At 35.6% G+C, this 26,322-nt stretch overlaps 1 protein-coding gene across 4 annotated transcripts in view; it reads right to left on the bottom strand.

Annotated features, from left to right (window-relative positions):
- The window catches only part of LOC136024631 (muscarinic acetylcholine receptor M2-like), a 101,289-nt gene that overhangs the window by 49,951 nt on the left and 25,016 nt on the right, over positions 1-26,322 (bottom strand). The window contains exon 1 of one of the 4 annotated variants that reach the window (XM_065700061.1): positions 19,608-19,794. The exons of 1 other annotated variant lie outside the window; for it this stretch is intronic. The gene's annotated coding sequence lies outside the window, so the exon portion shown is untranslated. Of the gene's footprint in view, positions 1-13,686; positions 13,995-19,607; positions 19,795-26,322 lie in introns of those variants that run through there. 2 more of the 4 variants (XM_065700064.1, XM_065700059.1) reach the window with 2 other exon arrangements.

Raw genomic sequence — 26,322 nt, 5'->3', positions numbered from 1 at the left:
AAAACTACTGCTCCCATCTTTTGAAATTTAAATCACATTAAACTTGATTGGTTGATCACAAATTTATGCTTAAAAGTTATTCATCATACAGCTGAAGAAAATATAACCAGCATAAATAATAATCAGCACATTATTAGCAGATGTGACTGTAATGCGCTTAGGCATTAAGGATCCTGTTGCGTATAGATCATAAAATTGATAATATAAGTACTCTTGACACAACCCCACACACTAGTTGAAGCAAAAGCTAATTATGGGCAATTTAAGTAGTCTATACTAGCTCAGATGGACTGAAAATATAAACCAGAAAACACATCGGCCATCCAAAACAAATTCTCCATTCTGTGGTCTCGTGTCTTATTGCCTAACAAACAGTAATAATAAAATGTCACAAAACATTCGAAGTTATGCATGCTTTTACTATCATTGGGTATAGTTAAAGTCGGTTGAACATTTAGCTGAATGTGGTGGTCTCAATTCAACAGAACCATAAAAATGTTCTTACATTTGCGTTGATAATACCGAGATGAGAAACAGCAGTGAGTTTCTTTATGGGGCACATTATGCAGCTGTTTTCCCCCTCCAGAAATTTTGCATGGTTTTACATACCGTAGCTACTTAATAAAATTTCGTTACAAGTAAGAAAGAAAACCTTTAAGCTGCTGTATTAAGATACGAACAAACACAAAATTTCGCTCTGGTAAAGAGAGTTACGCCGGGTTCAGATTTGTTCCCTCCTATATTATAAATGTTCACAACTTTCTCTATTACATTTGGTATTCGGTGTCATCAAATTTCTCTATATGTACATATCTAGGGAAAATTGCTAAATTTTCTTTATCGAACCTCTCCCCGGATTTTCCAACCCCCAAATAGATTCCCCTTCATGAGCCTACACTGTCACTACCAATCCTAGGCTAAATGTTATAGATAGCATACCATAAAAGATTTTGAGAGTCATGCCCCAGCCACGCTATAGTCGCACCGTTCGATAATAGAAGCCAAGGTTTAGAAAAAGTCTGTGTTCTTCTTTTGTCTTACAGATAGCAAATTTGTCATACACATAGCAAAATTGCTGTTCTAAGTTTTCATCTTTTGCCATTTCAAATATTGTGTCTTAAATTTTCATTGTTTTTGTTCAATAGCAAGAATTACGACTAACAGTTGAACATAGTTGAAAATGTGAAAACCAAATAAATGTGACACAGATGTGTCTATTTTGTTAGAGAATTAATAGTAAATAAATAGTGAAATACAGTAATTCGGGACTCAGACTCTATTTCTCTCTCTGAAATAAAAAATAAAGAAGAATAAAACTCATACACCATCCATTTGTCAACTAATGATTAGCCTGTTGTTGATTATAAAGGCCCCTCAGAGATGATTAACGATTAAGGCATAATTTATGGTGGCAAAAGGGGATCTCTTTACTTGTGAGATTTGATTATTGTTGATTCGTAAGTGCTTCACAGTGCACGACATTTATGAATGTAGCCTAGGGACTAGTGAACCTCCCAAAAACCTTTTGTGAATCTTTCGGCTACCCTTTGCTTTTTGCTACCCTTTCATACTTGAAATATGAAAAAAAGAATTCTTAAAATAAATTCAATGCTAAATAGTACATTTTTTCTGATTGAAATGAAACACAAAGATGAAAAAAACTCTTTTTCAATTTGTGAATGAAACTGCATTATGGTGCCATATGTAATCATGTTGTATTGATGTTCAATCTTTTACCGAGCCTCTCTTATGAATAAATTTCTTTGAAAAGTGGAAAAATAGCCCTATTCCATATTTTGTTGGTTTCAACATGGTATAGGTACTGAAACTCTGTTGGCCACAAAACTTCTTTGATTGTCAGGCAGTGTAGCCTAACACCTCTGACAATCAAACCGGATATAGCCAGCAGGTAGCAAATCTAATCTTTGATTCCTCGTGGCTGGAGAAAGTTTTGATTTCTTCGAAGTGCGTCTGCCACTTAATGTGGTTATGGCACCAACGGTTAGTTCACTGAACACGTTATCCTTCAACCAGAGCTTGTTAAGCACCTGAGCTAGTTATGTCTTGCCTGCGTGCACGCTCACTGATATAGTAGCCATCTATTCCCTGATACTAAGATCCACAAGGTTGGGTAAGTTTCTTATGAGCCATCTCCTCGACTTGGAATCAACCCTGCGTAGCCCCAATATGTATAAGACTACAATCATTCTAACATGAATTAACAGGCATTTGTGAAAAAGGAGGGTGATTTTATTCCTGTTTTCTATTGAAATCTCAAAACTTTTACAATTTTTAAATTAACTTTTTGTTTTTTCTATGAAATTTCCCATTTGTTCCGGCTTAATTTTTTTTATATTATGCAATCACCCCTTACTCATGGAATCATCCCACAAAAATGTTTGCGGCAGTACTCTTGGACCATGTTTTGACGATCAGCGTAGCAGTTTCTGCTAAGGAAGTTAAACGAATGATCAGATGTAAAAGTTTAAATTAGGGTTGCCGCCACCATAGATTTTGGCATTTTCTCACCATTGATTTCTGTGCAGTTGGCTTGGGCAATTTTCACTTTCTTAGACAAATTCCTGGATTAAAAATTGTCAACTTTATATTATTACCCTTTGTGTGACGGGTACTTTGACCACATAAATCTAATCAATATGTGAGTAAAAGAGGTGCAAGATTAACTAACTAAAGATTAACTAAAACAAGATTATCTGAAAAGGTAAAAGATTGCTTACACTTCAACTGTAATTTTAGTCTCACTGTTGCAGATGTGCATATATCTTAGTAGATTTTTTTTTTTTTTTTTTTTTTTACTGCTTCCTCTAAATAGTGTTTTAGAACTAACTAATAATCAAAATCCTTTTTACAATCATCTTTTGATAATCACAATCAGCTTCCATCGCATTCTTTTCAACTTATTTATTTTTGTGCGTGGTAATTACCAGTCATTCCTTTGATTCCTTTGACGTAACTATCCATGCTTTTCTTGAAACATTTTCACAATTTAATTTGTGTTCAGTTTTTAATTATTACAGTTTTATTATAGGTTAAATGTCGGGATATCTGTAAAGTTTTTTTTTAGCTTTTTTGCTGAAGAACTAAAATAATGTATTATAACTTAGATTTTGCGCTACATTACTAAATTTTTAATTCCCTGTGGTTTTGTACAATTATTTTTAACTAATATTTGCGTGAACACAGAAAGGATGTTCCTTTACAGGGTTTGAAAATATACCTAGTTTTTGGAATTCTATAGAGTGGTTATGGTCTGACCCCCATTGTATAAAATCCTTGGATGTAAATGCATCTTACTAAACAATTTTTTTGAAGAAAATTTCTTCATACTCTATTTTACTTTCATTTTCATTTTGTTTAAATAAATGCATCTCTAGATCTCTTATGAAAAGGGTTCCGTCTTAAAAAATTTCCACATCACGAATCATTACAGTCAAATTTTCTTTTGAAATGTTTTGTCCTCATTGAGGCCCCAATGATCCACTCTTCATGTATCAAAAGTTTCAAGCTGATTGGAGGAAAATGACTTTTGACTGATTTCAGGGAAGCGCAAATCGATATCAATTTTATTCCGTCTATATACCCAGTAAGTTTGCCAGCCGATCGAACGAATCAATTTTTCTGATATTCTTGTTTCCCAAGATGATGTAACTAAAAAAAAAATATTTTTGTCTTCATTGACTGGATCAAGAGATGCAACTAAAATACACAACATTATAAAATTACATCATTTTTCTTAGACTGAAATCATCCCAGAGCTTTATCAATTGGGCGGTAGGGGGAGGAAAAGCTGGCTGAAAATTGTATTGTCATAGCTCAAGTGCATAGCAATAAAAACATGTTGTGTAGACTTTTGGTTTATACAATTTAAAAAAGTTCCTCCTCTATCTGACTCATTCACATGACAAGAAATTTAAATACCGAAAATTTAAACAGATTTGAATAGAAACAAAATGAACCGCGATGATCGAGTTTTTTCTCTCCAGTTGAACTAAGAAGTTCGGAATAAAATTAGTGTTTTCCTTTACCTAAGTTAAATAATAAAGAAGCATGTATCGGCAGCCACCTCTAGACCATGCAAAAGATTGACAGAAAAGCCGGTAAATTTGAAAATGGAGATTGTTTCTTAACAAAATCTGATCTACTACGGCCGAACAAAAAGGGATGAAAAATATTTCCAAGCTCAGAAAAGTATAGAATGTATGAAAGAAACTCAAAAACAGAGTTAAAGATCTACTGAAAATTAAGTTTTTGGTGAAAGCTAGTAATTTTTGCTTAGTTTTAGCAACTTTTAATGGATGATAATCCATTTTTCGGGGGTGGGGAGAGGTATGTATCATGCGATAGTAGAGTGATTTTCAATGAAAATTTTACGAGCGCCCTAGATGTCATCGTTAGAATTGTGGCCACAGTAATTTTAGAAGAATAAGACAGTAAAAAAAAAAAAAATGTATTTCTAGCTTTTAAATCAAGCATATAAGTAATAATTTTTGCTCAATATTTATCGTCATATTTTTCTTGCATATTCTAGTGAGCCTGATTTTATTTAGTGCACTCACTTCTAGGATACCCAAAGACAAATGTATCACTATTACCAAGTTTGTATCTCGTATTTTTTTCGGGAGGGGGTAGGGGTGATTTTTTGGAGGAAGGGGTTACAAAAAAAACTTTGAAAAATGAATCAAAATTTGTATAGACTATATGCATTTTGTTACGTTTTTACCAGTCAGGCAAAAATTTCGAAAGGGAAGGGGGAGTCAAACCACCTAAACCTCCTCCCTGGATACGGCTTTGACTGTCGTCCTCAAATACCTTAGGTTTTGAACTTATCCAGTTCTTTTTTGTATCCCATTAGTTTAATTAAGCAATTGGTTTCCTGCTTTTTATTTGTATATGTTTGCTTTTCTTCCCCTTTTTATACTTTTATGAGTGCTGAAAATAACCAGAACTACCTAGGGCTTCATCCATTCTACTTTCTTCGTCTTCCTTGCAACCTCTATTCATAGCTATTAGACAGCTAAGTAAAGTAGCCTACCTACTGATTTAGCCATCTCATCACACCTTCATCGCACCTTTATCAACATTAAATAAAAAAACTAGTTGTTTTTAACTGAAAGTAAGGAGCGACATTAAAACTTAAAACGAACAAAAATTACTCCGTATATGAAATGGGTTGTCCCCTCCGCAATCCCTCGCTCTTTACGCAAAAGTTTTTAATTGTTTTAAAAAGTAGAATTGTGGTAAAGAGTCAAACTTTAGCGTAAAGAGCGAGGGATTGCGTAGGGGACAATCCATTTCATATACGGAGTAATTTCTGTTCGTTTTAAGTTTAAATGTCGCTCCTTACTTTCAGTTAAAAAAAACTAGTTTTTTTAATTAATTTCTGAACGTTTTTGAATTAATGCATCTTTGATTTTGGCTCTCCGTACATAAATTATTAAAATGAAATTTGCATATTAATTCTTTTTTTGGCTAAATGACTTTCCCTTAGTTTTGATCAGACGATTTTGAGAAATATGGGGTGGGGAAGGAGGCCTAGTTGCCCTCCAATTTTTCGGTTACTTAAAAAATCCACTAGAACTTTTATTTTTTAACGAACGTTTTTATTAGTAAAAAATATACGTAACTTAAGAATTAACTTACGTAACAAACTTTTATATTCTTATGTTTTTAATTATATATATATGAGGGGGTTTGTCCCCTCGTTAATACCTCGCTCTTCACACTAAATCTTAAGTTTTGTCCCAATTCCTTAAGAATGACCCCTGAATCAGAAAGGCCGTAGAATAAATAGTTGAAATTACTAAAAATACTTTAGCATAAAGAGCGAAGTATCTATCTCCTCCTAAATTCCTCGCTCTTTATGCTAAAGTATTTTAAAACCCCTCATATGCGTAATAATCTCTGTTCGTTTTAAGTTTTAATGCTACTTCTTACTTTCAATTGAAAAAAGTTTTTCATGTTTATATTTTCATTGTTTTTTTTTTAATAGTAATGCTAGAAAATCCTGAACCCTTTTCATTGAATTTATCTTCCCCCATGAAATATTCCTCCAAGGAAAGATCCCCCCACATAGCCCCCTCCCCTCAACCGCACACCGAATCCCCCTGAAAACGTCGGTACACTTCCGAATAACCATTACTGTATGTAAACATTGGCCAAAGTTTGTAACTTGCAGCCCCTCCCCCCAGGGACTGTAGGGGAGTAAGTGATCCCCAAAGATACAGTTATTATGATTTTCAACTATACGGAACAGAATGGCAATCTCACAATTTTGATCTGTTGACTTTGGGAAAAAATGAGCGTGGGAGGGGGTCTAGGTGCCCTCCAATTTTTTTGGTCACTTAAAAAGGGCACTAGAACTTTTCATTTCCGTTAGAATGAGCCCTCTTGCAACACTTGGTCGATACGATGACCCCTGGGAAAAAAAACAAAAAAACAAACAAATAAACACGCACCCGTGATCTGTCTTCTGGCAAAAAATTTGAAATTCCACATTTTTTTAGATTGGACCTTGAAATTTTTTCTACAGGGTTCTCTGATTCGCTGAATTCGATGGTGTGATTTAAGACTTTTGTGATTTAAAACGTTAAGATCCTATGACTTTTAGGGGGTGTTTCCCCCTATTTTCCAAAATAAGGCAAATTTTCTCAGGCTTGTAACTTTTGATGACAAAGACTAAATTTGATGAGACATGTATATTTAAAATCAGCATAAAAATCTGATTCTTTTGATATAACTTTTAGCATCGAAGTTCCGTTTTTTAGAGTTTCGTTTACTATTGAGCCGGGTCGCTCCTTACTACAGTTCGTTACCACGGATTGTTTGATTCCCTGCTCTACAGCATATACCTTCTTAACAAATATATCAAGACCTAGTTGTATACCTTGTTTATTAAGATCGACGAGAACACGAATTCACAATATAAAGATAAATAAAAATGACACCACTAATAAATTATTGCAGCAAAAAGAAAGTCCTAAGGACTTTTGCTGCAAATTCATGTTATGATTTATATCTTATATTTATTTATTTTATTATTTTATTTATTAATCTTTAACTATGCATATTTAAAACTATTCACATAACATCCCCGGCAGGGAGACATGCTCAAAAGCCGGGCGACAATACAAACAGTATAAACAAACAAACCCAGAAGAAACGGATGTCACCACACTTCTCACTCTATCTCACACCAAAAAATAAATGCCGAAAAACATTTATTAAAATTATTTTCAATATTTATCCGATAGCTGAAGGGCCGGGAGCTACTCACAAATTAATATTTACTAATTAGCAGAGCTTTGATTTTAGTTTTTAATTTTAATAGCGATAGACTCTGATCAAAAAAAGATTCATATTTGTTCCAATAATTTATAATCACATTTTTAGGCGAAAATCTAGACCGTTGGGAGACAATGAAAGGCACATGAAGCTTACTTAAAGCAAACGAGGATTATATGGTCGGACTGAGGGAGGGCCTGGAAAAAATGATTTAAAATAATCTGGTTGTAGATCCTTTAGATAACGGACACGGAAAAGTATACATTGAAAAGCTAAAATTTGTCTAACCGGGATGATATTAAAATAACTGCAAAGACTCTTAGTTGGAGATTTACCAGGGGAATAAAATAACATCTTAAGGATTCTCATTGCTTTATTTTGTAACTTCACAATAGGAGAAATATGTGACTGACACGTACTCAAATAAATAATTGAACAATAGTTAATATAAGAATGAACAAGAGAAAAATAGATTGATTTTAAAGCATAAAAAGGAAGGAAAAATTTAAGACGATGCATTACACCTACGTTCCTTCCTAACTTAAGCCTTAGGCTAGTGATATGAACTTTCCAGCTTAAATTCTGATCAACAATGACTCCAAGATACCGAGTTGTTTGCACTCGATTTATTTTTATTACTCGACCTCCAAATGTGACTTCAACCTCTTGTAACGCTGGTACCACAGTAGAAGTTCTTGAACAAACCATAAAAAGAGTCTTTGAAGTGTTGACAACTAATTTGTTACAATGGAACCAGTGAAGCATCTTTCTCAGTGTTAATTCGAGATTTGAATTTAGAGATTGATGATCTATGTCGCAGGTAGAGTTGGCAAATCAGCAAACAGTAAACCGAGATCCATATCAGTCCTATGGCAGGTTAGGCTTAGAGGGAGATAGTTGACATAGATAAGAAATGACAGTGGTCCAAGTATGGACCCCTGAGGAACCCCCACAGCATTAGACAGGTTTTCTTCATCTGAAATGTAGCCATTTGCATCCAATATTTGTTTTCTGTTCTTGAGGTAAGATTCAATTAGGAGACTCACTTGTCCTCTAACACCGCAATTATGTAGCTTAGATAGTAGAAAATTATGAGAAATAGTGTCAAAAGCTTTTTTCTATGTCAACAAATATTGGTGCAGGTAGCAGACCTTTATCCATGGCATCATTAAAAAACTGGGTTAGCTTTAAAATTGCATGTTCTGTAGAGTATAAAGACCTGATTCCAAATTGAAATGGGCTGAAAAAAATTTGTTTTCTTCCAAAAATTGTACAACCTGTTATATATACACTTTTCCATAGCTTTGCTAAAAGCGGACAAAATGGAAATTGGCCGATAATTGGATGGATCTTGCTTGTTTCCTCCCTTATGTAGGGGAATGGAGGGACAGATCCGTGTTTGAAGCTTAGATTGACCAGATGAGCCAGCACTTGAGCATAGCATCCAATGGTTTGTTCCAGTAGATAAGTAGATGAGCAATTGGTTCCTTCAGAATGTCCATTCTTCATGATTTTTACCAGATTACTAAGTTCCATTTCAGTTACGGGAGAGAGAAATATGATAGAATCGACGGGATGTGGTAGAAAGTCGCGAAATGCAGATTCCACATACAAGCAGTCATTCAAATTACTGTTTACGGTGGCCTCTCCAATCCTAGCAAAGTACTGGTTCATTTCCTCGGCTACCTTGTGCTTACCATTCACTGTTGATCCATCCAATACATTTATTGATTCGGGCAGCCCTTGACTTTTGCTTTTGTTAAGACACTCGTTAATTATTGTCCAGGTCTTTTTTGGAGATCCTTCAGCTTCGAGAAATAGTTTCTCAAAATGAATCCTCTTCGCCCATCTTATCAGTCTTGTGAGAGGGTTTGTATAAGATTTGAATATAGTCTTATTATTTGATGTGGGAGAATTTATGTATTCAGCGTTAAGTCGATTTTTTTCATCAATACTCTTAAGCAAGCCTCTTTTTATCCATGGCTTTACGGGCACCTGGTACTTTTTACACCTTTTCTTCAGAAGAGGGCAAGTTTCATTTAAAGCATTCTGAAATGTTTAGTAAACGACCTGGATACAAATTCAACGTCATCTGACTCCAACCATTGCGACCAATCAGTACAAAGTAACTTGGCATTTAATAGCTTAACCGAACTATGACCCATCCATCTAGATTTGTTCATTTGACCCTTTTCACCGGAATACCGGAGAAACTCGCTCATAAAAATAAAATGGTCAGACACATCCGTAAGTATTATGTCACACGACCCAACAGGGAATTTTACAAGTGGATTATAAATAATAGATGCATTTGGATTTGTAACCCAAGTTGGAATCCAGACGGATGGAACAAAGCCAGCAGCCAATGATGTAGTAAGGAAGTCTGTAGCCAGAGTACTCGAAGGCGCAGAAGTACTTGAGTCATGACTTACTGAAGAAGTGGCAATGTTAAAGTCTCCCATGAGAATGATTTTTCTTTTCTCGGAACTGACCATCTTAGCAAAACTCTTCAAATTTATCCAAATATTTCTTGGCGCTAGAACTAGGAGGGCGGTAGAACATGCATAAAAGAACCTTCTCAGATGCTAAGATGACTTCGATAACCAGAAATTCGAACAGCATTTCCTCATATAGAGAGTCAAAATCTTTGATTTCTTCAAAATGCAAAGAAGTATGGATGTAGAATGCAAGTCCTCCTTTCTGATTATTCTATCTATTTTTCTGAAGTATTTGGTATCCTTGAATATTTGCCGCATTCAGGGTATTTGCATTCAAAAGAGTCTCACAAAGCCCCATAACTCCTATCCCATTACCAGGAAGGAACGTAAATAACAAATCTAGGCTAGAAAGCACCCCACAACAATTCCAACTCGCAAGTCTAAAAAGGCCATTATTAACAGGAATAATTTCTTCAGGTAAAAGATACCAATTATGGCGTAAATTATCAACAAGAGTGTCTTGGACTAGCTCATCACCTATATTTATTGAATTTAATATTTTAATCAACTCAGTAGAGTATCTCTCAAAAAGTTTAAGTCTATCAGACACATCAAAAAAATGACTTAACAAAATAATTTGCTTTTAAACTACTTGCCAAATGGTATCCAAAAGCATGAGACACAGTGAAAAGCGCGCAACATACCGGATCCTCTGGTGATGGACATAAATTCAAAAAGATCAAACGCTCAATACCATTAACATCTAAAGCACTATTTTCTAATTCATCCAACCGATCCTTCTGGTGTAACGGCAAAACTAATTATCAAGAAATAAGAACAATATAAACTGTACTGATTCCTTTTGGAAAAAAAAGAACAAAAAAAAACAATGCATTTCCTAAAATAATACCATTTCCATAAATAATACATAAATACATACATAACATAATACATAAACATACAAACATAATACATAAATAAATACATAAATAACACTAAATAATAAAAGAATAACAATACTCAATACATAAAAAAAAACTAAAAATAAAAAATAAATAAACGCAATCTAAGCGACATCTTGCAACGACCATAGGTGACGGGGGAAAGCATCACTCTTAAGGCGTATATAAACGCGACCTTGATCAGACCAAACTTGTTTATTACCGTATTTTTCACGTGCTAGGCTCAGAATGTTCCGTCTCTGCTTTAAGTTTTCTGATACAAATATACCACTTAAGTCTTCAACTTAAGCTTAAAAATTTTCTGGGCCATTTCTTTCGACCTGAATTTGACTAGGACCGGAGCTATGGTATCTTGACGAGTTGTAGAACTGTTTAGTTTAAATCTTCTCACTTCCACAATATCTTCATCAGATACTCCAGATATTTCCATTTTATTGCGAATCATACCCCCGATTACAGACTTTAAGTCACTACTTGGAGGCTGTTTGATACCGTTGAAAAGAAGACTGTCTATCCTTAACTCCTGGTCATACATATCTAGTTTCTGCTCTGCATTCTTAACTCTCTCCTTAAGAAGTATTGTTTGATTTCTTTTATTTGAAATTTTTGTTGAAATTTTAGCTCGTTACTGAGGGCCAGGAATTTGGATTCAAACTTAACAATCAATGCTGAATAAACCTCACTGACGATAATTGAACTCTGAGCTTTTATGGCATTCAAAGTGTCAAACAGTTCGTGATAACGAACTGTAGTAAGGAGCGACCCGGCTCAATAGTAACCGAAACTCTAAAAAATTAAATTTTGATGACAATAGTTACATCAAAAGAATCGCATTTTAAAGAATGCTGATTTTAGATATATAAGTTTCATTTTAAAGAATGCTGATTTTAGATATATAAGTTTCATCAAGATCAGTTATACCCATCAAAAGTTATGAGCCTGAGAAAATTTGCCTAATTTTAGAAAATAGGGAGAAACACCCCCTAAAAGTCATATAATCTTAACGAAAACCACACCATCAGATTCAGCGCATCAGCGAACCTTATTGTAGAAGTTTCAAGCTCCTATCTACAAAACTGTGGAATTTTGCATTTTTTTGCCAGAAGACGGATCACGGATGCGTGTTTATTTGTTTTTTTGTTTGTTTGTTTTTTGTTTTTTTTTCCCAGGTGTGATCGTATCTACTGAGTGGTCCTAGAATGTCGCGAGAGGGTCCATTCTAACGGAAATTAAAATTTCTAGTGCCCTTTTTAAGTGACCAAAAAAATTGGAGGGCACCTAGGCCCCCTCCCACGCTCATTTTTTCCCAAAAATCATCGGATAAAAATTCTGAGATAGCCATTTTATTTACCATAGTCGGAACACCTAATAACTATGTCTTTAGGGACGACTTACTCCCCCGCAGTCCCCGTGGGAGGGGCTGCAAGTTACAAACTTTGACCTGTGTTTACATATAGTAATGGTTGCTGGGAAGTGTACAGACGTTTTCAGGGGGATTTTTTTTTGTTTAGGGGGGAGATTTGAGGGGGGCTACGTGGGAGGATATTTCCACGGACAAAATAGTAACGGGGGAAGAGAATTTCAATGAAGGGGGCGCAGGATTTTCTAGCATTATTTGAAAAATCAATGAAAAATAAATATGAAAAGTTTTTTTCTACTGAAAGTAAGGAGCAGCATTAAAAACTTAAAACGAACAAAAATTATTACGCATAATAGGGGGTTACCTCCTCGTTATACCTCATTCTTTACGCTAAAGTATTTTTAGTAATTTCAACTATTTATTCTACGGCCTTTGTGATTCAGAGCTCATTCTTAAGGAATTGGGACAAAATTTAAGCTTTAGGGTAAAGAGCGAGGTATCTACGAGGGTTGAACCCCCACATACACGCAACAAAAACATACGAAAATAGAATTTCATTACGTAAATTAATTCGTAAGTTACGTATATTTTTTACCAATGAAAACGTTTGTAAAAAATTAAAAGTTCTAGTTGCTTTTTTAAGTAATCAAAAAATTGGAGGGCAACTAGGCCTCCTCCCTCACTCCTTTTTTCTCAAAATCTTCCGATTAATTGCAATTAATTAGTATGCAAATTTCGTTTTAATTATTTATGTGCGGAGAGCCAAGATCAAAACATACATTAATTCAAAAACGTCCAGAAATTAAATAAAAAAAGTTTTTTTCAATGAAAGTAAGGAGCAACATTAAAACTTAAAACGAACAGAAATTACTCCGTATATGAAAGGGGCTTTTCCTCTTCAAAGCCCCGCTCTTTACGCTAAAGTTTCTTACTGTTTTAAAAATAGAGTTAAGAGAAAGAGTCAAACTTAGCGTAAAGAGCGAGGCGTTGAGGAGGAAAAGCCCCTTTCGTATACGGAATAATTTCTGTTCGTTTTAAGTTTTAATGTTGCCCTTACTTTCATTTAAAATCTTTTTTTTATTTCATCACTGGATAGAGACTGCCTACCAGCAGCAGTAGCCACTAGTTTTTCATTCAGCTTCTCGTCTATTTTTTTAGCAAGATTTTCCATAAAACTTTGGATTTCCTGTTCTGTCGCGGAAATGCAAGTAATAATAGCCGACAATCCCGCTATAGTTTGTTGCCCAGGAATTGGAATTTGAGTTTTCAGCTTCTCTTTGCAAAGTTCTACATAAATGTTCGGTTGATGAATCAAATCCTGAAATGCTCCCTTTACACCCTTGCTAGTAGATTTTATAGCTTCAGCCTTATTTGCCTCAAACTGCATAAGCTGTGACTCGAGAACAAATTGGATGTCATGTCACCCGCAGCAAAAAAACAGATATTTAGAGACTTTTGACTTTGAGTTCGCAGTCTTTGAATCCAAAACCTCAATAATACGAACTGGCCAATTGGGGAATCCCCGAAACTTTGCTAGAGCCAGATCATGAATACTAAATTTAGCCATTATCTGTAGCTCAAATTTATCAAAAGTAATTTACAACAGTTGCCAAAAAACTCGTACCTGTTAATGGGACAGTCCCACGTCAACAGTGGCAATCACCGTTTGACAAGAGGCCCAGTGAAACGCAGGACCTGGTAATTGGTTTCTTCACCGTATTCTTTAAAAATATCCGAGGATCCAAAATACTCGTGCCAATAATCATACGTCACTAATTATCAGAGCTAGCGAAATGCGACTGCATTGAATGAATGCTAGATGTGAAATACTCGTGCCAATAATCACACGTCACTAATTATCAGAGCTAGCGAAATGCGACTGCATTGAATGAATGCTAGATGTGAAATACTCGTGCCAATAATCACACGTCACTAATTATCAGAGCTAGCGAAATGCGACTGCATTGAATGAATGCTAGAAGTGAACTGAATAAATATCTAAACATAAGAACTCATGATTATCCACCTAGCCTATCTTATATATGAGAACAACAACACATACACATGAACAAACTACAACAAAATAATCTTATTAAATATTATTTACCGGTTTCAGCCCCCACCCCACCCCATAAAACTGCGAAAATAAACATCAAAAACCTCCCGCCCTTCAAAATCTGTAAGTTAAACAAAATGTTTTCAATTTATTTTTAAATCTGTATAAAGTAACATACTCCCTGATGCTAGCCAGCAGATTATTTCAAACAGAGGGCCTCACATTATGAACCACATTGATGATCTGACTGTTTTTCTTTTTTCATGGCTTAAAAGTTGTGAATCTATATATATAAAAATAAGTTGTCTGTATGTGTGTCTGTCAGGTGACGTCATGTTTCTGTGTCGACTGACGTCATGAAGTTAGTTGTCGTCAGTTTTGCTATGAAGGTGACATCATTAAAGATATTTAAGACATATATGTTCACGTAGAAATCTATTAATGTTTAAGTTTAAAATGACTGATGAACTTACAATGGCAAAAGCCGATGAAGATGCTCAAAGAGTCTATGCCAAAAAACTTGCTGCTGATAGAGGAAGTCAAAAAAGAAAGCCTGCCGAGGAATCAAAGGAACAGCAAGGAAACAGGCTTGAGGCTAAAGAACGCAAAACCGCGCAGTTAGATGAAGATCCACCTGAACAGCGAGAGTAAAAACATATCAAAACTGAAAATGATAGCGATGATGATTGGGTTTGGGATTTTGACTTTGATAAGGTCATCAATGCCTACCAGATTTTAGTTAAAAAAAAACAAAGGTTCGGCGATATGTATTTCATAGTGAAGCTGAAAAATAAAGAAGAAAAAGAAAACTGAAAAAAGAAAAAATGTAAAAAACTAAAAAATACTAAAAAGAAAAAACACTCAAAGAGAAATTACAGACCGGGACACAAATGACGACCGGGACACAGGGAATATAAATAACAACCGGGACACTCAAAGAGAAATTACAGACTGGGATACCGGGACACAAATGACGACCGGGACACAGGGAATATAAATGACGACCAGGACACAGGTATTTAAGAATATCGTTCAAAGACAAATTTTTAATTGTAAGAAGACCGTTGAAAGAGAAATTTCTAATTGTAAAATGACTGAAGAACCTACAATGGCAACACCCGAGGAAGCTGCTCAAAACGAAAGTATTCAAGCCGAAGTAGCTGAGTTTGTAAAGCGTTATGTTTCAGGTTCTAGGTCCGAGAGGCTCCAGGTTTGAACCTTGGCTTTAGCATTAATACAAAAGAAGAAAAAAAACTAAAAAAGGTAAAAACTACAGCAGCCCGAAATCAAAGATTTCGACGAAATCGTACAATATCAGGCTGGAAGATACATAAGCAGTAATGAAGCTGTTTGGCGAATTCTTTCATTTCCGATACATGAACGTAGTCCAGCTGTTGTTCACTTAGCGGTACATTTACAGAATGGTCAACGTGTTTATTTCTCGGAAACAAACGTGCAACAAAGAGCCCTGAATCCACCGGATACAAAATTAACAGCTTTTTTTTCGCTTTGCAAAAATGATTCTTTTGCAAAAAAAACTGCTGTATACTGAAGTGCCTTCGTATTACACGTGGAATACTAAAAATAAAGTATTTGAACGTCGAAAACAGGGTAAGTCAGTCGACGGCCAACCTACCATCTTCAAAGATACCACGATAGGAAGACTCTACACCGTTCACCCCAATCAACATGAATGCTTCTTTCTACGCCTGCTTTTGGTGAATGTACCCGGTCCGACATCCTTTGAGTATTTGAGAACTGTAAACGGTACTATACATGACACTTACCGTAGTGCATGCCAAGCTCTGAATTTATTGGAGAATGACCAACACTGGGATAACTGCATCAATGACGCGTGCGAAACGTCAACCCCAAGTCAAATTCGTGCATTGTTTGGCATCATTTTAACAACTTGCTCTCCATCAGCTCCTACAGAGTTATGGGAAAAATATAAGTCAAAAATGTCCGAAGATATACTCCATCGAAAACAGTTAGAGACGTCAGATATGACTTTTGATTTTACATCAGAAATTTATAACTGCACTTTAGTTATTATAGAAGATTTGTGCGTACGTATGGCAAACAAACCTCTTCAGGATTTGGGAATGCCTTCACCTAACCGTATCGCTGCTGTTTCGACATGTGTAGAATTCGATCGTGAACAAAGTTACAGTACGAGTGATCTATTGTCGTATGTACAAAATAACATTTCCAAGTTAACGTCGGAACAAAAAGACATACAATGGCAACACCCGAGGAAGCTGCTCAAAACGAATGTATTCAAGCGGAAGTAGCTGAGTTGGTAAAGCGTTATGTTTCAGGTTCTAGGTCCGAGAGGCTCCAGGTTTGAACCTTGGCTTTAGAATTAATACAAAAGAAGAAAAAAACTAAAAAAGGTAAAAACTACAGCAGCCCGAAATCAAAGATTTCGACGAAATCGTACAATATCAGGCTGGAAGAAACATAAGCAGTAATGAAGCTGTTTGGCGAATTCTTTCATTTCCGATACATGAACGTAGTCCAGCTGTTGTTCACTTAGCGGTACATTTACAGAATGGTCAACGTGTTTATTTCTCGAAAACCAACGTGCAACAAAGAGCCCTGAATCCACCGGATACAAAATTAACAGCTTTTTTTCGCTTTGCAAAAATGATTCTTTTGCAAAAAAACTGCTGTATACTGAAGTGCCTTCGTATTACACGTGGAATACTAAAAATAAAGTATTTGAACGTCGAAAACAGGGTAAGTCAGTCGACGGCCAACCTACCATCTTCAAAGATACCACGATAGGAAGACTCTACACCGTTCACCCCAATCAACATGAATGCTTCTTTCTACGCCTGCTTTTGGTGAATGTACCCGGTCCGACATCCTTTGAGTATTTGAGAACTGTAAACGGTACTATACATGACACTTACCGTAGCGCATGCCAAGCTCTGAATTTATTGGAGAATGACCAACACTGGGATAACTGCATCAATGACGCGTGCGAAACGTCAACCCCAAGTCAAATTCGTGCATTGTTTGGCATCATTTTAACAACTTGCTCTCCATCAGCTCCTACAGAGTTATGGGAAAAATATAAGTCAAAAATGTCCGAAGATATACTCCATCGAAAACAGTTAGAGACGTCAGATATGACTTTTGATTTTACATCAGAAATTTATAACTACACTTTAGTTATTATAGAAGATTTGTGCGTACGTATGGCAAACAAACCTCTTCAGGATTTGGGAATGCCTTCACCTAACCGTATCGCCGCTGTTTCGACATGTGTAGAATTGGATCGTGAACAAAGTTACAGTACGAGTGATCTATTGTCGTATGTACAAAATAACATTTCCAAGTTAACGTCGGAACAAAAAGACATTTATGATACGATAATGCATTGTGTCGATAACAACGTTGGAGAAATTTTCTTTTTGGATGCGCCAGGAGGTACTGGTAAAACGTTTGTGGTAAAACTGATTCTGGCATCAGTTCGATCAAAAAATGATATAGCGTTGGCAATTGCGTCGTCCGGAATAGCCGCAACATTGCTGCCTGGTGGAAGAACTGCTCATTCCGCTTTGAAATTGCCTCTGAATTTGCATTCTACAGAAACTCCCATGAGCAATATTTCCAAATCATCTGGGATGGGTAAAGTATTGCAGCAATGCAAACTTATTATTTGGGATGAGCGCACAATGGCACACAAAAAATCGCTCGAGGCTCTGGATCAATGCTTGAAAGATTTGAGAGGGAAGTCGAAACCCTTTGGCAGCACATTAATATTGCTTGCGGGAGATTTCAGGCAAATATTACCTATAATACCTAGATCAACTCCTGCAGACGAAATGAATGCTTGCCTGAAAAATTCTAATGTATGGGCGCACGTAAAAATATTAAAATTAACTACAAATATGCGTGTCCGATTGCAAAACGATGACTCTGGTCAAACATTTTCAGATCAATTGCTGGCAATTGGAAACGGAAAGCTCCCAGTAGACTCAATTTCAGGACGTATACAACTACCTGCTGATTTCTGTAATTTAGTGACGTCCAAAAATGAATTGATTGAAAAAGTATATCCGAATATTCTAAAAAATTTTAAAAATAATAAATGGCTAAGTGAAAGAGCGATTCTCGCACCCAAAAATATAGACGTCCACGAAATCAACAATATTGTTTTGACCAAGATTCGAGACCAGGCAGTCCTTTACAAGTCAGTCGACACAGTTTTGGAACCAAATGAAGCGGTTAATTATCCATCTGAATTTTTAAATTCCATAGATCTTTCAGGGTTTCCACCACACGTGCTACAACTAAAAATAGGCGTACCAATAATACTTTTAAGAAATATCAACCCGCCAAAGCTTTGCAATGGCACGCGACTTGCCGTAAAAAAAAACAATGGAAAACCTAATAGAGGCCACAATCTTGACAGGGCCTTTTGAGGGTGAGGCTGTTCTTATTCCTTGCATTCCCATGATTCCAACGGATCTGCCTTTTCAATTTAAAAGATTGCAATTCCCAATTCGATTAGCATTTGCAATCACCATTAACAAAGCTCAAGGTCAATCATTAGAAAAATGTGGTATAGATCTTAATACTGATTGTTTTTCCCTTGGACAATTGTACGTTGCATGTTCGAGGGTCGGTAAACCTGACAATCTATTTATATGCAGCGACAATTGGACAGCAAAGAATGTTGTATATTCGCAAGTTTTACGCAGTTAATTTGTATTGTATCTATCTATCTATCTATCTATATAAAAACGAGTTGTGTGTATGCATGTTTGTTTGTTTGTAAAAAGAGCGTTTGCATATGACGTCATTATTAGTACATACGGCTTTGTATATGCACAGACAATGGGAAAGCCAAGAATGTTGTATATTCGCAATTTTTACGTAGTTTAATACCTGCAGACGAAATGAATGCTTGCCTGAAAAATTCTAATTTATGGGCACATGTAAAAATATTAAAAGTAACTACAAATATGCATGTCCGATTGCAAAACGATGACTCTGGTCAAACATTTTCAGATCAATTGCTGGCAATTGGAAACGGAAAGCTCCCAGTAGTGGGAAAGCCAAGAATGTTGTATACTCGCAATTTTTACGTAGTTTGAAACACATATAGAAATCTATCTATATTCACAGGTGGGACACAGGGACACAACTACAATGGCGCGTAACTAATATGGCACGTAACGACTTATGCGCGCGGGGGGCTTGGGGGGGGGCACGAAGCGCCCCACCAACTAGGTGTTGGGGTGGCGCGAAGCGCCACCCCAACAGCTAGTTTCTTATAAAATTTTTGTCATAATATTTGCTGATTATGATGAAATGAGGTGAGTTATATAAAAAGGGTCCCATAAAAAAAAAAAAAAAATAATAGGATGATTTCAGTAACGCATTTCCTCCGCACCCTCTAGGTATTTTAAAATGACGTCGTAGTACCGCACTTTTCTGAATACACTTGAGATGTATCATATTATTGTACTTACTTTAATCAATGCAAATCTATTCCTTTAAATTTTCTGCTTTTATTTCAATACCTGCCATCTTCTTGTATCAACTATTCTCGCCTGACTGGCATTTTTCCAAGTAGGCTTTCAGTCCAAAACTCCATTTTCTAAAAACTATCGAAATTCTTTTCCCAACCCTATTGTAATCAAGCAAATATTCCTAAGGAGATATAGCGCATTACTGGGGGCTATTTCTCAGCATCCCTTGTACTCAGACATGGAACGCATGCTTAGAACTTTCCAAAGAATTTCCTGTCATTATATTTTTTGGTGAGAAAGCGAAAGAAGTTGCAAAATACTTGAATGATGCTTTGCACTCTTGTTTCCATATAAATATACACCATCAGGATTCTAATCGTGAAATAGTCGCTAAACGAATATTTCTTTTTTAAATATGCAAGAGAAAATCTTGAAAGATGAATCTCATTTCAAAATCTTAATACAGAATATAAGCCAGGGTTCATCCAATGGGTTGCTTCGCGTGTACCGGGAATATGAGTGTCAGACACCAGATGTATGATTGGAGGGGCTGGAGACAGATTGGGTACACGAGAGTTGAGGTTAGAGTCAGAGTTGAATGTGCAGACTGGTTTAAACTTGCAAAGAGCACTCAGAGAGGTTTCTAACACATATTACTTTAAAAAAAAAACTTAATGAAAAAATACAACGAAAAGTAAAGGGCCATATAAGACCTAAGATGAGCAGAAATATAGTTTTGTAATAATCCAAGTTTTAAAAAAACACAAATTACTATGAATGGATATTTAAAACCCAAAACGAGCAAAATTAAAAATACAAAAGCACAAACGTAAAGTCACCAGACAGTGCTAGGAATGCCTCCAAACTTTTTAAAGGCTACAACGTCATTTGAGTCTTACTAAAAACAAAATATAGTTTAAAAGTTCTCTGTTTTATAATTATAACACTGAAAAAAACACAAATTACTATGAATGGCTGTTTAAAACCCAAAACGAGCAAAATTAAAAATACAAAAGCACAAACGTAAAGTCATCAGACAGTGCTAGAGATGAATAAATAAATAACAAAACGAACGGAAAGAAAATAAATACTTTACTCAGACTTGAAGCGAACATAAATTACCACATAAAGAGTAGGGTAACTGCCTCCAAACTTTTTAAAGGCTACAACGTCATTTGAGTCTTACTAAAAACAAAATATAGTTTAAAAGTTCTCTGTTTTATAATTATAACAATGAAAAAAACACAAATTACTATGAATGGATATTTGAAACCCAAAACGAGCAAAATTAAAAATACAAAAGCACAAACGTAAAGTCACCAGACAGTGCTAGAGATGAATAAATAAATAACAAAAGGAACGGAAAGAAAATAAATACTTTACTCAGACTTGAAGCGAACATAAATTACCACATAAAGAGTAGGGTAACTGCCTCCAAACTTTTTAAAGGCTACAACGTCATTTGTGTCTTACTAAAAACAAAATATAGTTTAAAAATTCGAATTGATGTCAATATGTATACAAAAATCAGCTTCCTTTCATTAGTTCTTTCCAGTAGTGGCGTGATTTCGTCAAAATTCTGGCGGGGAGAGGGGGCAAAGGTGAAGCCATTTTTCCTAAATGAGCCATATAGCACCATAAAGGCAAAGATATACTGAAGAAAACTGACCTGTTTCTGTAGATGCTTGAATTGTGCCAGCTTATCTTAGTTTTTAAAAGATTTTCAAAGAAGCCAAATTTCAGCTGGGTTGGGGGAAAACTGGGGCCTGGGAAGGGCAGGAGTCCCCCTGTCCCATATTAAATTACTTCCCTTCTTTTCAGTCATCTTGATTAGCATATTTTTATTTTGTCGATGTTTCGGCGAAGGAAAGCCACACTGTTTAAAATGCATATTGTTTTCAATTAAAACTCAAAAAACACTCAAGCTGTTTAGAGGGTTTGAGACGGAAAATTGTATCCATTTTTCCTTGTAAAATAATTCTACTAGCACTACTACTACTACTACTAATAACTCACTGCAGCACCAAGCCGCCTGAGAAGAAGAAGAAAATAATTCTACTGCAATTAAATAATTACAAGACATTAACACAAGTTGTCTTAAATACAAAGATAGACGGGAATTAACAGGAAATATTAAAAAGAAAAACAAAAAAGTAATGGGAAAAAACATGACTGAGACACGAAAGGAGGAACTTTTTGACTAAAACCAATAATACTACTGCAAACAGCTCACTGAGGCACCAAAACCAACACTGCAGCACGTGCTTCCAAACCTCTCTCCAAATCTATACGAAGGTTGTCTTTTCATTCTCTCCCATAACAGTCTAATTTTCTATCAATTCTTTTTAATCACCTCCACAAGTCTCATTTAGATACGATTTACTTTACGTTTTACCTCATAGGGGTGGTCAAAACGCACAATCATTTGCAATCTGTCATCCTTCATCCCATGAGGTGCTACCTTAAAAATGTGTCATCTATAAAAAATACCACATTAGTCTTTGCTCCATTAAAGCCCTTGAAATTAATATCGGATCAGAGTTTAAGTAAAACTTACTGATTAATGTACAGTCAGTCAAGAAAGTACCTTAAACTCTTCTTTTACAATTTGTCTGGAATACGCTTAAGAAGCCTTTTGATGTATCCACGATTCAGAAGCATTCACTTGACCACTTTCATTACCATGACTTCCAGTATCTGCACGCCATGTAACATTTTATGTCTGCACTGCATCTAACATCTGCACTGAATCTAATAATGCTATCCAGGTAAATTAAGCTACCCGCTTGATCAATTTTCCCATTAACTAGCATCCTCTCTTCACTCTCATTTATTCCTAGTCTTAGCGATTCGTTACCTAGTCTTGGGCTGATTTCTTTACTTTTAAGTTTTAACGTTACTCCTTAGTTTCAGGGGATAAAACTTGTTAATTTTTGATCGCTATTCAAATCATGTGAATAACGTGAGGTCAGTCATTTCAAATCAGTATTCAAATCATGTGAATAACATGGGGGCAAGTGGCGTGACTCTTTAAGCTTAGCCAGAGTCGACCCAGCTCTAAATGGGTACCTGGAGAAACCTGGGGAAGGTAAACAGGAAGGGTGTGCGAAAGCACAGGATGGCTGGCCCATAACCCCCCATTGCACTTCCTGGCCGAAGGGTCAAGAAACGGAGATCAGCACCGCCTAAAGTCTAATGCCGTACCCTTTACCTTTACCTTTTACCTTACCTAACCAAGATATGATTTGGGGTACCGGTCCCGTTAACACCCAATTTCTTGCTGTTAAATTGCATAAAGACTATCAATAATTGTAAATTGATTGGTAGCATCCCGCTTTTTCCTTTTACTTTTTAAAAACAAAATTTTGGACAAAATTGATTGTTTGATAAAAAAAAATTTGATGAACAGTAGTTTTGCTGAATAACTTCTTAATCATATTTTTACTACAGAATTTCGGGTGAAAAAGACGGATATCATTGTCCATAGGGATGGAAATTGTGAATAAACATTTGATTTTCTACTCTGTTGAAGATATTATGACCTCTGCAAAGGGCTTCTCGGACTTTAATATACATTTGAACATTGGAGGGTGGTAACAGTACTCCCCCCCTTTAGCAACAAAAATAAAGGCGTGAAATTCAAAATATTCCTGGGATTCAATATGCATTAGACATCAGTCTCTTCCTCCCCCTAAAGTCTTAAAGTTCTCTTAAAACACTTCACATTCGATTTCAAAGGATCTTGTTTATGAGCAGTATTTCTTAAAGAATTGCGACAAAAATACAAACTTTAGCGTAAAGAGCAAGAGAAAGAGGAGGATGCAGCTCCCCTCATATACAAAATAATTTCATTTCCTTTTCAGTTTTTATGTTGTTCCTTACTTTCAGTGGAAAAGACTTTTTATATATTTAATCTCTGATCATTTTTTAAATTATACCAGGAAATCCCCTTCTCTCCCCTCCCTGTATACAGTTTTCCCTATGAAATTCCCCCCTTCCCCCCAAAAAAATCCCTATATATATATATATATATATATATATATATATATATATATATATATATATATATATATATATATATATATATATATATATATATATATATATATATATATATATATATATATATATATATATATATATATATATATATATATATATATATATATATATATATATATATACATATATATATATATATATATATATATATATATATATATATATATATATATATATATATATATATATATATACATATATATATATATATATATATATATATATATATATATATATATATATATATATATATATATTTATACATATACATATATATATATATATATATATATATATATATATATATATATATATATATATATATATATATATATATATATATATATATATATATATATAAGGTGTTTGTGTGTGTCTGTTGACTGACGTCATGTTGTCGACTGACGTCATGTTGTCGACTGACGTCATGTTTGTCGACTGACGAAATTACAGACCGGGACATCGGGACACAAATGACGACCGGGACACAGGGACAAAACTACAACAGGGACGCCACGGGGCACAGGGGAGATATATAAATGACGACCGGGACACAGGGAATGTTCGATCTGAAATCACAGACCGGGACACCGGGACACAAATGACGACCAGGGCACAGGGAATATAAATGACGACCGGGACACAGGGACACAACTACAACAGGGACGCTGGGGGCACAGGGGGTATATAAATGACGACGGGGACGCAGGGAATGTTCGATTAGCAATCATCATCAACAAAGCTCAAGGGCAATCATTAGAAAAATGAGGTATAGATCTGAATACGGATTGTTTTTCCCATGGACAATTATATACTGCATGTGCAAGAGTCGGTAAACCCGACAATCTATTCACATGCACAGACAATGGGACAGCGAAAAATGTTGTATATTCGCAAGTTTTACGTAGTCAAAAACATGTATATATCTATCTATATTCACAGATGGGACACAGGGACACAACTACAATGGCGCGCAACTAATATAGCACGTAAAGACTTACGGGCGAGGGGGGACTGGGGTGGGCGCGAAGCGCCCCCACCAACTAGGTGTTGGGGTGGCGCAAAGTGCCACCCCAACAGCTAGTTTCATAATAACAAATAAAATATGTGAACGATAGGAAAATTGCATAGCTTACAGCAGTAGGGATGATGTATGCAATACTGAATCTACCTCCCTATTTGGGCTCTAAAGCTAGCCTGTATAACAAACAGCACACCTCATTTGGGCGCTATAGGTTACCTATACTACAGACAGGATACCTTTGGCTTGTCCTTTCTAAATACTATAGGCAATGTGTGTGTTAATAACTTTTTTTATTTATTTATTATGCAAGGGATATGAAAACATAATTCGTTGATATTCATATTTTTGACTTTATAAGACCGTACTAATTTCATATAGAAAATATATTTTATTATCATTTCAGATTAGCCTAGCTGAGTTGTCACCACCAACTCAGGGGACATGCAACCTCTTCGAGGGTATGGAGACACCTGTAATGTCACCACCAGTACAATTTCAGGATGATCACCCTATTTACTTGCCCCCTGACAACAACAATAAACTAGATTGGTACGAGAAATTATTGAAAGATCTTTTCTAGGAGAGAACTCCTACAGAGTGACAAAGTTGTATTAGACTGCAAAACCAAACTCAAAGATGTGTACGATCAATCAAAATTAAATCGTGTCAAAAAACATGAACCGATTGCGGTTTCTCACACCCATAACAAAAAATACGCGTGCAATGCTATGCAATCGGTAAAGGTAGTTGAGACATGGGGGGGGGCGAAGATTGTATGTACACAACCACGCCTCCACTTATTAAAACAGCATATAAATCAATATAACGGTTTCACAACGTATATTATCCAGTGACTCTATCACCAGAGGACCTTTTGCCTATTAAGATCAGAAAATACATAGGGTTCTTCAGAAGAAATTTGTTGAGGGTAGTGGGGGACAGATGTCAGTTTGTAATCATGACCAATTAAGCAATCCAATTTTTTCAGGGGTAGCAAAGTTTACGGAATGGCTCATAAATCATGTAATTTAATTTTTAAACATCAGTACTTTCTACCTTTGTATATACACAATTCCAATTACGATTTGAAATTCATTTTACCAGCGTTGGCACGTTTGCAGAAAGGTGAATTTGTTGATGGTGCATGGGTAGATGGATATTTTTCTTATGATATCATACCCAAATCATCTGAGAAAATGCTAGTCTTAGATCTTCTATGGAAAACAAAAGATAATAGTCATAAGTACTTGAATAAAATCCGTTTTTAGGATTCTCATAGTTTTTCCCCCCGTTCCCTAAGTCAATTGATTCGAATACAGAAAAGAGACGATTTTAATAGTTTCCCCCTCATGAAACAGTGTTTCCCAGAAGATATGATTTTCCCAGAAGATATTTCCCAGAAGGTATGACTTATTAAAGATTTAGGGTATATACCCGTATGAACACAAAAATTTCTGCCTATCGAAGTGTTTTATGATCTACTTTTTTATGATCTACTTTTCTGTCACTATCGTCAATGCACCACTGTCGACTATGAATTTGTTAAAAAAGTTCAGGCAAAGGGAGGGTATAAAAATGGGGTGGATTATTGAAAATGTACTTGACAAGTGAATTATTGACGTTATTGGA

Source organism: Artemia franciscana, chromosome 3, assembly GCF_032884065.1.
Source record: "Artemia franciscana chromosome 3, ASM3288406v1, whole genome shotgun sequence".
Classification (NCBI taxonomy): Eukaryota; Metazoa; Arthropoda; class Branchiopoda; order Anostraca; family Artemiidae; genus Artemia; species Artemia franciscana.
This window is presented reverse-complemented; position numbering and strand designations above follow the sequence as displayed.